This window comes from Podarcis bocagei, assembly GCF_964188305.1.
Source record: "Podarcis bocagei genome assembly, chromosome: 7".
Taxonomy (NCBI): domain Eukaryota; kingdom Metazoa; phylum Chordata; class Lepidosauria; order Squamata; family Lacertidae; genus Podarcis; species Podarcis bocagei.
The window spans coordinates 39,225,484-39,243,758 of NC_138132.1; positions in this window are offsets into that span (position 1 = coordinate 39,225,484).

Sequence of the window (18,275 nt, forward strand, 5' to 3'; positions counted from 1 at the left end):
TTTGCCATTTTTCATGTTCCCTGTTCAGCCTTTGTTTGACCAATCTCTGTATGCATTTAATTCCCTTAATGTTCCTTCGTAAGTTAGTTCTTTAGCGAAGGCCTCTGTTATTTCCTGCGTTGCACCTCTGCATTGTTGAAATCCTTCTGAAAGTTTAAGAAAACGCAGAATATGCTCAGAAACATTTGTACTTTTATCTTCAAAGGAATTTGAAACAAAGGGGAGAACACATCCATGTCTCATTGTCATGACCTGGAGGTCATTGTTGTGGAAACAAGGCCAGGAATCTGGAGTAAGAATGGGAATCAATGCCAGGGCTCACCCATGGTATATCTAGTGACTCAAAAGCCCTCACACAAAAACCACTTACCTTCTTCTGATTCCAGCTCAGAAGTCCGAAAACAACCACAGTCTCCCTCACTTAGCTGGTGATGACTAAAGCAGGCTTGCCACTTTTAAACTAAGAGACTTCCCTCTGAGAAGGCAGAGCTGCCTATGAAGCTACACTTCCTTTTCAGCCTCCATCTGAGGTGAACTATGACATTAATAGGTTGAAACGCAGCAAGGTTGCTTTAGGCGCCAGGCAAAAACGTTCCTTTTTAACCAGGACTTTGGTTGACCTGATGGACATCCTATACCCTTTCAAAATGTGGCTCTTTTGGGGTGAGGTTGTTGAGTTATTGTTCTTATTTTGATTTTATATATTGTGATCTTTTCTGTGAACCACCCTGAAACCTCCGGGTATAGGACGGTATATAAATTCATTCATTCATTCATTCATTCAATAAATAAATAAAAACAGCAGCATTACTCACAAAACTACAGGATGCCAATGAATTCTGACGGATGTCATGAGTACTCACAAAAGAAAACTCAAAACAATCCCCAGAGTTCCTGGGAGGAGGGGGTTGATCATTAAACCACTCTGTAAAGTATAGCTCTGTAAGGGGAACAGTTGTCTCCAAACAACTCTCAGCACCCTTAACAAACTACACCTCCCAGGATTCTTGGGGAGAAGAAGCCATGACTGTTTAAAGTGGTACGATACTGCTTTGAATGTATAGTACAGATGGAGCCTTACAAGGCATACTTCCAGTGCAGTCTCAATCACTCCAATGCTGGAGGGGTCAACAGCTACAGAACTCGGCCATGGCACAGCTCATTTCTCTCAAGGAGCAAGAACAATAGTGGTGTCAGATCAGAAGCCCTCTGCATCTTGCTGAAGCAACAGCTCGTCCTTCTGTGCTCTGGCCTTCACCTTCCACAGTGCTCTGTCCAAGGTCCTAGCAGCCGTTGCTGTGTCCATAATGCTCCTGTAGTGGGCTATCTTACAATTAACCACTCCAGCTGTGATCTTTTAATACAGTTTTTATTTGGTCAGGACAACTGTGGCCACTAAGGAACCCACAAATGTAGAGTCCACAGGCCTTTAAGTTACCTAGGTTTATAGAGAGGCATTCCCTCACCTTAGCTTTACACACATGTAGAAATCAAATCACATTCTCAGAGGGAAAACATGCCTGCATTATCAGAGCTGGAAACCCAATTCAGCTGAAATGATTTGGTGTCTACTTTCTATCAAACTGGTATAAGGCTGAGGTTTTTTCCTGCACAAACATTCTTGACACATACTTCATATAGTCTGAACAATATATACTCCTAACAATATATATGGGATAATGATCCTGTGTGTGTCAACTTTTATTGGTCTGTGACAGTAATTAATTAAATGTGTCTATCTATCATGAGTGGCTCTGTCCTAGCAAGTGGATTTGCTACTACTACCAGATTCCATTCTGAGTACTGAGCTGTGATAGGGGTTTTCCTAGAGGCAGGATATGGGGAGGCTAAAAAGCAGCAGAGCTTGTGAGTTGCTGGCTGCCAGAGCCTCTGCATGTGAAAATGCAAATCTAAACCTTGGCCTGAACAAGGCAGATTATGAATCAAAGTTATCTGGAAATACTGAAATTAGAGAAAGGACGGGTGCAAGTGCTTCCTGATCCCCGAAGGCCACCCTTAAATAAAGTTGTCAAAGTGGAGAACAACTATGGCAGAAATGCTCTGAAATGAAAATATCACTAATAGACAATATCTAAAAGGTCTAAAGTGGCAGTAGCAATTCTCCTTTGAAAAAGCAAAGGCTGTAAAAGCCAGCTGGCCTTCTGCTCAGTGAGCTTCAGGCTAAGAGGACATGGCGCTCAGCTAGTCTCCCTGCCCCCCAAACACAGGGCAGCCTGAGGCAAAGCCAGCTGGAATTCTCCTTTGCCGGTCAAGTTGTGAGCATCATATAACTCTTCTCCAAATTTGGTCAGCCTGAAGCCCAGAGAAGAGTCTGTGACACTGGTCACAGAAAATCAGCTTTAAAAAAAAACACAAACTTGTTATTAATGTAAAGTCAAAGGTACAAAGCAACATTAAAAAAAAAAAACAAGATTACAAAACAGAAGAGCAGAGCAGAGTTTGTATTTTCCAAATAAATAGAGGGCAGATAATGCTGAACAATAAAAACAGCTAAACACATCTTGAAAGTCAAATCTCACAATTTAGTGGGGGAGGACAGTTTTGTATATCTGAATTTGACACGTAAGGAATGGAATCCCACCAAATGGCATAGTAATGGCTCTGCATCTTCCATGCATAATTTGTGAGTTATTTTCCATGCAGCAGCCACAGTCTACATATTCTTGTACCGCAATGAGAGGTTTAAGTCCCATAGTGTCTTCCGCTTCTAGGTCAAAGAACTTCTTGCTGCAGCCAGAATCCATGTAAGATATGCCTTAGATTAAGAATTTGCTGCTTGATCATGTTCAAAAGGGCAAGTTGCAGAGAGGCCTGAATGGGGCATTAAAAATGTTGACACTTCTTCAAAAACATCAAAATTTAATGCCCAGCAGCTTTTGGCAACCACTCTTCTACACACACACACACACACACACACACACACACACACTCCAGCACATCTACTTTGTGTGTGTTCTTCACCCTCTCTCTCAAGGTTAAACTGGTTATATCAATTTAAAAAGGCACAGGCTGGCAATTTCAAAGGAAATTAGTTATTTCAGCTTCAAAGAGGAACAGCTTCCTCTGGAGGCCAGGTTCAGGGATGGCTTTACTATGTTGTCCTCATGAAGTGACCTGCTTCGGGTGGCACCATGAACCCGGGCAGACAGGTGAAGGCAGAAATTTGTGTCTGACCTCTATTTTCAGTGAGCAAAATATCTCAGTCTGACCTCACTTGGCTTAGAGTGCCGGAGGAGGTTGTCATAGGTTGATTTTCTACTGTTCGGCCCTTTGAGACAGACGTAGTTGCAGCCATTTTTTGAGATGGTTTAAGCAAAGGATTATAATTTATTTCTGCAACCAAGGACATGAGAACCTCATGGCCAAATAACAGGAGCTAAGTAATAAGAAGCTTGCATAACAGCTTTTTGAACCTCCCTCCCCCTTAAATGCCATATAAACTGAAATTCCCTAAAATTCCATTTTGCTATTTGATTATTATAATTCTGTCCTGGAGGTTTATTCACACTTGCACCCACATGCCTCCTTGTGTTTTTGACTAAGGCTTTTCATTTGTAAAATAATGAAAAAGTAACACATTTTAAAAGGAATTAACGGTGCAATCCTATGTATGACCACTCAAAAGTAAGCCTCACAGAGTTCAATGGCATTTATACCCAGGTAAGTATGTGTATATGGACAGTGTTCTCGAAGCTACAAACATGAGTCTGACCAAACTGCGGGAGGCAGTGGAAGACAGGAGTGCCTGGTGTGCTCTGGTCCATGGGGTCACGAAGAGTCGGGCACGACTAAACGACTAAACAACAACAACAAGAAGCATGTGTATGACCACAGGATATATAAAATAGGATATATAAAGTTAATATTAAATAAGAGGCATTGTCATGGCATTTGTTACTCCAGTGATTTGTAATAAGCTCAATTTCTCAATGAAATTGTATGTTGTAGATCAGGGGTAGGCAACCTAAGGCCCAGGGGCCTTCTCAACCCAGCCCACAGACAGTCCAGGAATCAGCATGTTTTTACATGAGTAGAATGTGTCCTTTTATTTAAAATGCATCTCTGGGTTATTTCTGGGGCATAGGAATTTGTTGATTATTATTATTATTTTCAAAATATAGTCCGGCCCACCACATGGTCTGAGGGACGGTGGACCAGCCCACAGCTGAAAAAGGTTGCTGACCCCTGTTGTAGATCCTCAGCCCTACTGCAGCACATGAGCAGGATTAAGAAGACGTCTTCGATGCAAGCTTGGAATAGGTGGAGTTTCTCCTGATATCCTGTGAGCTGGTGTGGTTTGTGTCACTCAAGTTAACAAATCGGTCAGCAATGCAAGAAGAAGAGTTTGGATTTGATAGCCCGCTTTATCACTACCCGAAGGAGTCTCAAAGCGGCTAGCATTCTCCTTTCCCTTCCTCCCCCACAACAAACACTCTGTGAGGTGTGGGGGGCTGAGAGACTTCAGAGAAGTGTGACTAGCCCAGGGTCACCCAGCAGCTGCATGTGGAGGAGCGGGGACGCGAACCCGGTTCCCCAGATTACGAGAGTACCACTCTTAACCACTACACCACATTGGCTCTCAAGACAGTCAACTACTTCACCTTTTAAACAACTAAGTATAATAGTTTTGGGGAATGTGCTGAATATTGTACCCAGCAATTTCTTTTATCTCCTCTCCTGAGCTCCTGCCCCACAAAAGGGTCTATCATGACAGCATCCACAGAGAACCCCCCCCCCATGGTACCATTGAGTCCCTACATTTCCTTTCCAAACAAGCTGGGGGCACAGCGATGTCAAGTGTGTTCCAACTTCTGCATCTCAATTGGCCAGAAACATCCAAGGTTCTGTTTAGTGCTCCCCATAGATGGAATCAATTAGAATAGAATCTTAAAATGGTAGCTGTTAAATAGTGGGTTGACATAGCAGCCGGCACAGCGATTTCTTCAAGTAGCTCTTTATTAAGATAAGCTGGAATAGAACTGACTGCGAACAGCTCAGCCGGCCTGTATTTATAGGCAGCCGGCTGTCAACATTGTAACCACAACAGCTCAGAGTTCCCGCCTAAACTAACTGCCGCGGACCTGAGTGAAAACTATCTACAGACCTGAGTGAAAACTATATACAGTATCCCCCTGTTGGCCCAGGGTGAAACTACACTACATAACACCCCTCCCCACCGAGATAAGGCGTTAGTTACAATCGTAATGGTTTCCTTATATACAGCACTACGCGTAATGGTTCAATTAGGCACAAAAGCATATCGGTTACATTTCCCATACTTAGACCAACAGTGATACCTGTCCAACCACGTAGTCCTTTAAATGAGTTGGGCGCTTGGAAACTCTGCCAGACCGCCGGGGACTGGTAGCCAAGTCCGGAGGGCCACACAGTTCTCGCTGAGGCTGTGGTGCGACCCTAGGTGGCGTTGGAACCAACTCCCCTGGATCCGCTGCTGTGGGTGGAGCCTCCGCAAGTGGAGTGGTCTGAGTCTGTTCTGAGACGGCTTGGTTCGGCTCCACGCTGGCAGTTTGCGAGGGAGGTGTAGGTGGGGCCTCGCCATCTGTACGTGTCTCTTCTGGAGCCGCAAGCGCAGTTGGGGGCACCTCGGTAGTGTCTAAGTCGCCAACCCTGCGCCTAAGCTGGTCTATGTGCCGTCGCCACAAACGTCCGTCTTCGAGTGCCACCTGGTACGAGCGAGGTCCAGTGACTCCCACTACAGTGGCTGGCACCCAAGGAATGTCCCCCACATAGTTCCGGGCAAAGACCTGGTTTCCTGGGACAAATGCCACCCAAGGCTTGCAGAGTGGAAGGAGACTAAGTGTTGCTCTTCTGGGCTCCAGAATGGCTCCACCCTCCAGGCAGCCCTCAGCCAGATCTTGCTATGAATACTTCCGGGTCAGGCCTGGATCTATGCTTCGCCTGAAGTCCACTGGTTCCTTCTCACTGTGCTCCTTGTTCTCTGATTCCTGCTCCGTTGACAGGCAACCTAGCTCCTAGCCTTGGTGTAGTGGTTAAAAGCGGTAGACTCAATCTGAGGAACCGGGTTCGCTTCTCCACTCCTCCACATGCAGCTGCTGGGTGACCTTGGGCTAGTCACACTTCTCTGAAGTCTCTCAGCCTCACTCACCTCACAGAGTGTTTGTTGTGAGGGAGGAAGGGAAAGGAGAATGTTAGCCACTTTGAGACTCCTTCAGGTAGTGATAAAGCGTGATATCAAATCCAAACTCTTCTTCTGCTGCTGCTTGCCCTTGCCTCTGGCCCTGGTTCTCCCTGCTGTATCTGTGTGTTTCCCCAGTCACAACTCCTAATTCCTGGCCTTGCTTTATGCTCTTTTTAGTGTTTCTCATCCTAAACAGACTGCTTCATCAGTTCCAGATGTGGACTTGCAGTTGACTCTATTTCTTGTCCTGCCAGAACTGCATTTCAGTTGTCTCTGACCAGCCACCAATGTCGGCCGCACAATGAAGCTGCGTAGGTTTTTTAAGTGTATGATTTATAATGCTCTTGTGGGGAGCAATATTGCGGGATGTTTGCAGGTTCAGAATTATTCAGTTCATTTACAGCAATGTCAGCCTTCCATCAAATACTAATTTGGAGATGTGCCGTGTCTGTCTTTCAGAACTCAAGAATCAGTGACCTTTATCTCTGCAGCTCCCTCAGGGATGCACATTTTAATACATAACTGGATGGTATAAATGCAGACATCTTTTTCAGGACTTACAGTCTTGTTGAGAATGCTTTATTAAATTGGCTTTATTAAAAGGCATTGAGATATAAAATGTTTTTAATAGCACTAGCAAAACCTGTTGCTTTCAAGCTCATATCAAAGTCCTACTCTCAAGCTGAGTTACCAACATCTCTCTGCAATATTCCTAATGGACTTGATTTGCAGAATAAATTGCTACTGTTGCTTTAAATGTACCTGGGCTGCATTTGTCAGCTTTGGGAGAATACCCCCCACCCACTTCCATCATGAAACTTGATGAAACTCACTTAGGTTCCATTCACACTGCAGTTTATTCCATTTCTCTGATGTTTCCCTGTTAATTTCTGCATTATATTTGAGCTTCCAGAAACTAATGCCTGATTAACACTCATTTCCATGTTGATTCCAGAGAAGTCCACCGATAGCTCCTTTGCCCTGGAAAATCAAGGGAGTAAACTGACGAATTGTGGGGTGATATAGCAGTATACAGTTCTTTCCTGCAGTTTTTGTGGGGAAATCATGGGGGAATAGAAGAACACATGAGCAGAAAAGGTAGGGATGTAGCAACATTGTCATAGAGCATTTGGGGGCCGGCAAAATTCCACGGTTGTGAACGCATTAGAAATTTCCCTATTGGAATAAATGGAAATCATTGACTCGATATGTGAATGCTCACCTAATGAACAGTTTCCAGGGAACGCATTGTGTTTGCTAAGTGGAACTTGCATGTATATGCTTTTATGCTGCTATGTTTATTATTTGTTCTAATGATATTTTGTTTTTATATCGTACACTGCTGAAAGATTTTAGAAATATTAAGTGATTTCTAAATACTTCAAAATAAATAAACAGGCACATATAAAGCTGGAGATTTCCTGCCTTATGTTCAATTATACCAGCACTGTGTGAGGTCAAAGCAAGCTGGATAATGCGAAGCGCAAGGCAAACGGCTTCCTTAATGAGCTCCATACCTCACAGAAGCAAGGGGGGGAAAGCACCAATATTTTCATCAGACTGACTTGCCCGGAGTTTCTTCTGCCTTGACTGGTATAAACCCACACAAAATATTTCTTCAAAGACTTGACCATGTATTAAAGCCCTCTCAAGAAGATGAGCCCAGGGATGCAATCAACACCCCCAGGATCCTTCACCGATCTCTACAGTAGCACCTTCAGCCAGATATCAATATTTTCTTCATAGTAACGAGGAATAAAAACTTGTACCTGACATCTGAACAAAACCTTCTCTTGCTCTCGCTCTTTCTTTCTCCCTCCCCCTCCTTTTTTGGGCTGTTTTCTGTTTTGCAGGCTTTCATGTTCAAAAAAAGCCACACCAAAAACATTAAAAGCCCCTGAGTTAGGATGCCTTCAATACTGGGGAAGCCTAAAGGCTATCAGCTTCACGATCAAGAAAACACAGCCTTGCCTTCCCTGCCTCATCAGAAGAATGATCAAATAAACACTCCTACACATTTCCCTTCTATTCAGTCTCAAAATTCAGTGAAATAATGAAGGTTTTATTAAGGAAACCTACGACTAAAAATACACACGTGTGTGTTAGTTCCATGTGTTTTGACTTATATAACCAAAAAACGACATGGTTGTGGGTGTTTTGCAGCAGTTGTTTGCATGATAAACTGCAATGTCAGGTTTGTTTATATATTAAAATCTATATACCTCTTGATTGTAAAATAAACTCTCAGAGTGGTTTGCAAAAGGAATAAAACAATGAACTTATCAGTAAAAATAGTTTAAAACAATTACAGTGGTACCTCAGGTTACATACACTTCAGGTTACAGACTCCACTAAGCCAGAACTATTACCTCGGGTTAAGAACTTTGCTTCAGGATGAGAACAGAAATCGTGCTCTGGCGGCACGGCAGCAGCAGGAGGCCCCATTAGCTAAAGTGGTGCTTCAGGTTAAGAACAGTTTCGGGTTAGGAACGGACCTCCGGAACGAATTAAGTACTTAACCTGAGGTACCCCTGTATTTAAAACATTTAAAGAATAAAATAAAACAATAAGATTAAAACAAGTCAGCAGTCTACATGTCTGGATAGGCTTGCTTGAACAATAATGTTTTTAGCAGGTGCCAAAAGGAGTACAATGAAGGCGCCAACCTCATGTCAACAGGCAGGGAGTTCCAAAGTGTGGGTGCTTGTTCTGCCCTATGGGTCCAAATACAGACCTGGGCAAAGGATTGACTGATGCCTCAATGGGAGCCAGTTGCAGGGATTCCAAAAAGAGATGCACAAAACGCATGAGTGATCAGTTCTAGTGCTTTATTATAAGGATATACAAGGTGTGACTGGAAAGTTTGGTAAAGGGTCACAAAAAATGGATAGCGAGTAATATACAAACATACATACCTTACAGGCCTTCAAAGTAGGCCCCCTCTGAGACAATGCACCGTTGACAACGTTCGTAGAACTGCTGGAAACTTCTTGGAAAGTCCTCTTTTTGGAATGCTTTCAGTTCCCTCGTCACAGCAGCTTGGATGTATGAAATGTTGGGAAATCTGTGCCCTTTCAGTGCAGCTTTCAGTTTTGGAAAAAGAAAGAAATCCAGTGGGGCCAGATCAGGAGAATATGGTGGATGGGACAACTCAGTAACCTCGGTAACGATTTCACACAGAATAAGCAATTCTTCCGCCATCATTCGGACGGTCAAACACCAATCCTGCATCAATAGCTCACAAACTCTGTCGACATTTGCCACCATTCTGCTCATTGACGGTCTGCCAGACTGAGGGTCATCTTCTATGGTTTGCCGCCCTTCACAGAAACGTTTGAACCACTCATACACCATCTTTCGAGTTACAGCTTCGTCTACGTACACAATTGTGAGCATTTCGTGGGTTTCCGATGCTGATTGTATGTTCGAATATTTCTCGCTGTCCGATTTCTGTGACCATTCACCAAACTTTCCAGTCACACCTTGTACAAAGAGACTTACAATGTGTGATACAGAATTCCTTGCCTCTGCAACCCAGGACAGACATTGAAGCAGCAATTACCATGACTTCATCCATGATGGACTAACAGTTTATGCATTACTTATACAGAAAACAAGCTAGGTGACCTAGCAGCAATAGTCCAATTAATCACACCTGGCTTAGGGGCCCATCCCGAACTCCCATCCATCTCTCAGATAAGGGAGTAGCTGACAGGCAGGCAGAATGCACAGCTAGAAGCCTCCCCTCTCCCAACGAGCTAAGCCAGCAGCCAAGGCTTCAAAGCTAGCAGATAAGCATATATGATCTCATTTTACACCTTGCACCAATTTGTCCCAGGGTTATATCTACTACCAAGATGGTGTTCACAAGCCTTCTGGGGTGGTGTCACCGTTTGGTTCTACACAGTGCTGCCACATTAAAAGATCAATTTCTTACAAATGGGATCCGTCTATATCAACACTAAAGCAAAGGCATGAGACTGAGACTGAGTCCTCCCCCAACCATCTCCTTGTCCTGACATGAGGCCTGAGAAAGGCCAAGTAAATTAGAATAAAAACAAAATGGGAAACTTTAGGGCTAAGTGGTAAAAGCTTACAGGACCCCTGAGAATAGACTTGCATAATTTCCAACTACCATTGAGAATGAGTGATAAAATGAAGAATGGTTTCATGTGAATGAGCAGTGTGCTGGTTCATGTAACTGAAATCATGGACACTTCGTTATTCCCCCACTCGGTGCTACTGCTGCACTGCTAGGAAACAGCATAGTCTAGTTTCTTGCATCCTCTGAACCTTGGCTTATAATTTGTTTTACTCCAAACAAAACATGAGTGTTTGCTGAGATTGGCTTACCACTCATGATTTGGGAGGAACAAGCTATGAACTCAAGTTCAAATGACCCAACAAGCCAGATATTGGCTTGTTTCCCAGAAGTGTGGCACAAGTGAGGAAGAGGAAAACACATACTATTTCACATTAAACCACTGTTCATGTTAACTATAGTTTAATGGAGGGGTGGGGAACCTCGTTAAACTATGTTTTAATGCGACATGTACTCATGCATGCTGCTACAATAGGGGAAGACTTACTTTCCGAATTGACACAAAACTCACATTTCCATAGATTCATCCAGTGCTTGGGAGGAACTAGTTCAATTGAACTAGTTCTAAAATCTCTGAACTACGCCTAAAAGTAGTCCCATAATTGATAGGTGAATTAAAGGTGAATTAAGTTCATTTCGGTGTACAGTGGTACCTCTAGATACGAATGGGATCAGTTCTGGAGCCCCGTTCGCATTTAGAGGTAAACATATCTAGCGATGGAACGTCTGTGCACGCGCATGACGTCACTTTGAGTGTCTATGCATGCGCAAGCGGGGAAACCTGGAAGTAACACGCTCCATTACTTCCAGGTTGCCGCGGAGCGCAACTCGGACGTGCTCAACTCGAAGCGTATTTAACCCAAGGTATGACTGTATTTTGTGTTCTACCCGGACACTGAGGTCCAGCACCGAGGGCCTTCTGGTGGTTCCCTCACTGCGACAGGCCGAGTTACAGGGAACAAGCTAGAGGGCCTTCTCGGTAGTGGCGCCCTCCCTGTGGAATGCCCTCCCACCAGATGTCAAAGAGAAGAACAACTACCAGACTTTTAGAAGACATCTGAAGGCAGCCCTGTTTAGGGAAGTTTTTAATGTTTGATGTATCGCAGTATTTTAATATTCTTTTGGAAGCCGCCCAGAGTGGCTGGGGAAACCCAGCCAGATGGGCGGGGTATAAATTATTATTATTATTGTTGTTGTTGTTGTTGTTGTTGTTGTTGTTGTTGTTGTTGTTGTCTGATTCTTAGTTCTTTATATTCATTCCCTTCATTAAAATAATGAAGTCAGTTTGACATAAAGAAAGTTAGAAAGCAAATTGTGGAGGCAATGTTCTAAGACCTATCTGCTGCTATGGCTGGGATCACTTAAATGACAAAGTAGCTACTAGCCATGATGACTCTGCTCTGCCTCAACAGCTGGAGGCAGCAACACTCCTGAATACCAGGTGCTGGAAACCACAAGAGGGGAGATTGCTCTTGTGCTCGAATCCTGCTTGCTGTTTCCCCACACTGTGGGCACTGGGCACTGTGAGAACAGGATGCTGGATTAGAAGGGCCATTGGTCTGATCCAGCAGGTTCTCCTTAAGTTATTAAAACATTTAAACATTGTTGCTAAACAATCAGAAAGAAGTTACATGAGGTATTTCCTGTATCTTCCCTGCCAAAGAGATTTGCTCTGTTCCAACAGGAGCAGCTTGCAGTGAGAAGTAGAATCATAGAATCATAGAGTTGGAAGAGACCACAAGGGCCATCGAGTCCAACCCCCTGCCAAGCAGGAAACACCATCAGAGCACTCCTGACGTGTAGTGGTTAAGAGCGGTGGACTCGTAATCTGGTGAACTGGGTTCGCGTCTCCGCTCCTCCACATGCAGCTGCTGGGTGACCTTGGGCCAGTCACACTTCTGTGAAGTCTCTCAGCCCCACTCACCTCACAGAGTGTTTGTTGTGGGGGAGGAAGGGAAAGGAGAATGTTAGCCGCTTTGAGGCTCCTGAAGGGGAGTGAAAGGCGGGATATAAAATCCAAACTCTTCTTCTTCTTCTTCTTCTTCTCTGCTTAAAGACCTCCAAAGAAGGAGACTCCACCACACTCCTTGGCAGCAAATTCCACTGTCGAACAGCTATAGAACGTAAGATACAGGATACAGAACGTAAGATAGCAGCAGATAGGTCTTAGAACATTGCCTCCACAATTTGCTTTCTAAAGTAAGATACAAGGACTAAGGAAATGATGTCACATGCCTTTAACAGCTGTGTGACTGGCACAGATTAAACAGGGTATGCACTTTCTAGTATGGAAATACAATTATAGGAAAAGCTTTACCTGTTGACATTCTGTCTGTCAGATATCTTATTACTTGTGTAATACCTCTGATTTACTTTAGGGCCCCATACATCACCAAAGCAGCTTCTAACATTTTGCATGCTGAAATGTTTTTGCTGGAGATGAATTTTTTTTGAACAAAAGAGATAATTTTGATGAGTTTGAACTGAACTAAAACATTCATTTTGATGAACTTGAACTGATCTAATTCGTTTGGTAAAAGAATGATCAGGATCTAGCTCCTTTTAAAAAAGAGGTTTCCAAGCACTGGAAATTTCTTTGCCTCTCCAATCCCTCAGCTGCCGCTCATGTTTTTGACATTTAGGTTGCAAAGCCCTCTAGGCAGGGATCTGTCATTTTTGTTTATGTAGATTCCTGGTGCTATATATAAATAAATAAATAAATAAATAGCAGCAACAGCCCCCCAGTTTTTCCATAAGAGGGCTAAGAATGCAATCCTATACAAACATACTTGAAAGTAAGTCCCACTGAGGTCAGTAGGCCTTACTTTTTTACCTTTTTAGTAGGCCTTACTAGCCAGTAAATATGTAGCCGAGCTTACTTGGGAGTAAGCCCTGTTGAACTTAATAAGGTAAAGGTAAAGGGACCCCTGGCAGTTAAGTCCAGTTGCGAATGACTCTGGGGTTGCGGCACTCATCTCGCTTCACAGGCCGAGGGAGCTGGCGTTTGTCCGCTCCGCAGTTTTTCCAGGTCATGTGGCCAGCATGACTAAGCTGTTTCTGGCGCAACGGAACACCGACACCAGAGCAGCGCACAGAAATGCTGTTTACCTTCTCCGCCAGAACTTTTTGGGGTGCTTTTGACCTGCCAGATTGGCAGGAGCTGGGACTAAGCAACGGGAGCTCACCCCATCACGGGGATTCAAACCACCAACCTTTTGATCAGCAAGCCCAAGGTTCAGTGGTTTAGACCACATCGCCACCTGCATCCCATTTGAACTTAATAGGATCTACTTATAAGAAATATATGGTGAAGGTTGTGCTGTTAGCCAGCATGGTGTAGTGGTTAAGAGCAGTGGACTCATAATCTGGTGAACTGGGTTCGCTTCCCCACTCCTCCACATGCAGCTGCTGGGTGACCTTGGGCTAGTCACACTTCTCTGAAGTCTCTCAGCCCCACTCACCTCACAGAGTGTTTGTTGTGGGGGAGGAAGGGAAAGGAGATTGTTAGCTGCTTTGAGACTCCTTAAGGGGAGTGAAAGGCAGGATATCAAGTCCAAACTCCTCCTCCTCCTCTTCTTCTTCTTCTTCTTCTTCTTCTTCTTCTTCTTCTGACTTTTTCACACAATTCAGGGAAGAAAAGGTCTTCTGAAATCAAGGCTGCTGTACATTCTCTTGGAGATGCTGATCTCACATGAAAGAAGGCTCTCAAAAATATGGAGCAGAGTTCACACTAAAAACTAGATGGCAGCACCTACCTGCATATGAAAAATTTAATCTGAGCAAATTCCACTGTTGCATTCTTCAGTACTTATGGAAAAAGCTAAAAATTGCCAAATGAAAGTGGCAGAAATTCCTGTGAAACTTTTTTTTAAATGCAATAATTTAAATTATTTTAAATGCTACCCTGGTGTCAAACATATGTGGCAAATCCAGTAGATTTCAGTTGGATTTTATAATTGATATAACTTTTTTAAAATAAAAAAGTCACGATAAGGCTATAATTCTACCTGGTATACTTATCCGGTAGTAAAACCCTATTTGAAGATGATAATATTGCGCTTTAAGTCTGTTGGGGACAGTTATTTTTGCTTAGGAGGCAAATGACTCTGAGGGTGCTTTCCTATAAATGGGCTTTCTTATATTTTAAATGCAGTGTTAGAAATGGCAGCTATTTCAATAAACCAGCAGTGCTAAAATGCTGGATGGTATATCATATGATTTAGTATGATTTGGTATATAGTTGTCTTCCCGTTTTCAAGGCCTTGGTTTGATTCATTCAACATGATGTAAGTCAGAGGTCGGCAACCTTATCCAAGGATGGGCCAGTTGACACTCCGTCCGTCAGATGGGCTGGAGAGTGTGCGCACGCGCGCTCTTCCGGGTTGGAGGAGTGCCCGTGCACATGCGCACACACTATTTCCGGCACTACTCCCACCCAGAAGTGCGCTGGAAATAGCTTGTGCACATGCGAATGGGTGCTTCTCAGTCCCACATGCGTGCGCACACGCTACTTTCGGCACACATCCGGGTCAGAGGAGTACCCGTGCACATGTGCACAGGTGCCATCAACCCAGAAGTCGGTCCCCGTGCCGCGCCAGTAAGACTGGGCGGCGAGGGGCAACAGGGGGGTGGCAAGGGTCGCCATGGGCCAGTTAGAGAAGCCTTGTGGGCCGCTACCAGTCCATGGGCTTTAGGTTGCCAACCCCTAATGTAAGTCATGAATACCGTTATGAGTTTTGAGTGGTTAAGCTGAATGCCTAATACCTGTGCCCCTTCTAATTCCTGGATTCAGCAGATTCAATTGCTGGAATAGCAATGACAGCCTGGTAATCACCTGGGAGAAGAGCCATTAAGAAAGACAAAGGGAAGGTAATGGGCCATTAATAATGCCAAATGGGAGGGCATCTTAATAACTGCTAATGATTGAAGGAAGAGCTTGGTGAACTCAACCCACTCCTAAGCTATCTAACGTCCTCCTTATTTATGCTAGTCACTTAATTATGATGTCTTGCAATATAATCTTATATGCATGCACTGGCTGTCTATGTTTCTGGGCCCAATTCAAAGTGTTGTTTTTAAGCTATAAAACCCTATATGACACGGGATTGCAATACCTGACTCACTGCCTCTGCCAACCAAAACGTACCAGGACCTTATGGCCATCATGTGAACATCATCTGAAGTCTTTCTTTGGATTCACCCTCTTGAATCAGCAAGAAAATAGAAGTGCCAACAGGCCCAACAGAATGGGAATGAATGGCTGATGACATGTATGGAATTGGCTGTAACAGACAAGTTGATGGAGCTAGTCAGAAGAAGGGAAGGAAGGCCAGGTAGTGCTGATTTTGCCAAAAGATGGAATTGGGTTTTTTTGAGTTATGGAATGCATGTTAAGGAAATAGGAGATGGAAAAGATTTTTGTTTCTATAGTTATGTCAATAATAATAAATAAATAAAACCTAAGCGGACACATAATAAGTATGACTAACTTGATCTGAAATTTATATTTAGTTATACTCTAAACTTTTCATTATTTTTAGGCGAAAGGTTATACATTGCCTTTACCTTTCTATCACACACACATGCACATCATCAAATTTGGATTGTGAGTACCATCTCTTTTGTTAATGTAATATATTGCATGACTCATCCAAGCAACTCAGCCCACATAGACTGTAAAGGGCCTCAGTAAATATCGAACATCTTCTACAACAGTATTATCACTCAGCTCCAGATATTTTGCATGCTTTCCTTACTGAGTACTGAAAAGCAGTAGCCTCTGTCATACTACTGATAAGCTGCATAGGCTTGCTCTTTCAAAATAGAGAGAAATACATATGCCTAGTTGAGGCTGTTTTGTGGTATATGGTGACAGTGATAAGGAAAAATCCTTTCCTGTGGGTAACCTGGGAGGCCAATTAATGATCCAGGTTCGGTGTTCAAACAAAAGAGTGTTTATTACGAATTCCAATGCTATGCAGACTGACCTTACAGAATAAGCAAGGAAAATGCTGTGCCGATTACTTGTACTTATAACGCATACATTTTCACACTTTTTCAATGGCTTTCCTACATCTTTTACCTTCTTTGATCCTATGACACACACAAAAGGCTTTCGGCCCCTTCCTCTCCTCCCTTCCTGTGGTAGAGATAAACTCATCTCATTCCCATTTTATTGCTTTATTGTTTCCTTTCCAAAGCTCACCTTTTGCATTAATTTTCACAGACTTGTTGTAAGGCTAAGTCCTTTCTTTAAGCCTTTCTTTAAAGGCATAGAACTGGTTTCAGTTTCATCTGGCCTCAAACAAATGAAAGGTTTAAGGGTGGGGGAGCAAATTTCAGCAAAGAAAATTGATAGGTTGCTTGACTGAATTTTCTATTCACTGCACTTTCATAAAAAATACAGCAAGGCGTATGTAGCATTTTTATGACTATTATTAAATTTATTAGTCATTTTTTGTCACATGCAACACTTGGCAGATACTAGACAATGAAAGTTTTGTTATACAAGCCAAATTTAAGATGTTTCTTCTAGGTTGTTTTTTAAAACAAAAACTTTAAAAATTCTTAAACATTTACAGCACGTAAAGCAGCTTTGCCATGGTGTCCTTCAAATGTTTTAGACTACAACTTCCATCAGCTACAGCCAGCAGAGCAGGGGTCATAGTTTGGGGGCTCTCTGATAACTGGAACTGTGTCAGTTTATACCATCTCTTTATGATACACTATTAGTGGGGAAAGGGAAGGACTCATCTGTGAATACAGATCAGCTCTTTCTTCACTGTATCCCCCACTGGCTTTGCCCCTGGTGCCAATGTGGTGTAGTGGTTAAGAGTGGTAGACTCGTAATCTGGGGAACCGGGTTCGCGTCTCCGCTCCTCCACATGCAGCTGCTGGGTGACCTTGGGCTAGTCACACTTATTTGAAGTCTCTCAGCCTCACTCACCTCACAGAGTGCTTGTTGTGGGGGAAGAAGGGAAAGGAGAATGTTAGCCGCTTTGAGACTCCTTAGGGTAGTGATAAAGCAGGATATCAAATCCAAACTCTTCTTCTTCAATGGTGCTTCACTGACATCTAGCAGAAATTCAACTAGCATAATTTAAGGATAGGACCGCACTCACTGTTAAGTAGGAACTAAAAGCAAGACATTTTTGTGAACCTATGGGCAGTAGCATGGTAACAAAGTGCAGGGTCCCTTTATGAAAGTCACACCCGCATCCACTTCTACAATAATCTTATAATTATACAATAATAATAGTTACAGATAGGTAGCCGTGTTGGTCTGCCATAGTCAAAATAAAAAAATTCCTTCCAGTAGCACCTTAAGAAGTGTGCATGCACACGAAAGCTCATACCAAGAACTAACTTAGTTGGTCTTTAAGGTGCTACTGGAAGGAATTTTTTTATTTTGACAATAATAATAGTTAGGGATGCACTGCCACTATAAATGCAGATCACCATGTGTTGCCATTCAGCTAGATCTAATATTTTCTATGCACATACATAGGCAAATGATTTGGAGAGCTGCAATATCTTATTTCAGAGGGATTTAAGTTGTGTTTTCCTTGAAGTTCCATTGCATGCAACAGAACTTGCACACCTTTTAAAATGAAGCACCTTGTTTTCAGTGTTCCCAAATGCTTAACTTGCAGGAATACAATCCCCCCCCCCACCTTTCATGGCATGGTTTCAGGGGCCATCCAGCTAAATTTTAAGAAGTTATAGAGGTTGATTCCACTTATTTCAATAGCTCATTGCAAAATTTGCTGAAGGGGAATTTTAAAGAGCCCTGTCCTGAGCATGTTTACTAGCAACCTTAGGGCTTACTCCTGAGTTAATATAATTACAAGTGCACATAAGCAGAGCCAGAATGAGCATCCATCTAGTTCAGCATTCTATTCTCCATAGCAGTTGGACAAGAAGATGCTTCAGGAAGCCCACAGAGCTCAAAGGCTGGCTGCAGGGGCTGATGGGAGTTGCTAAACATGTGGA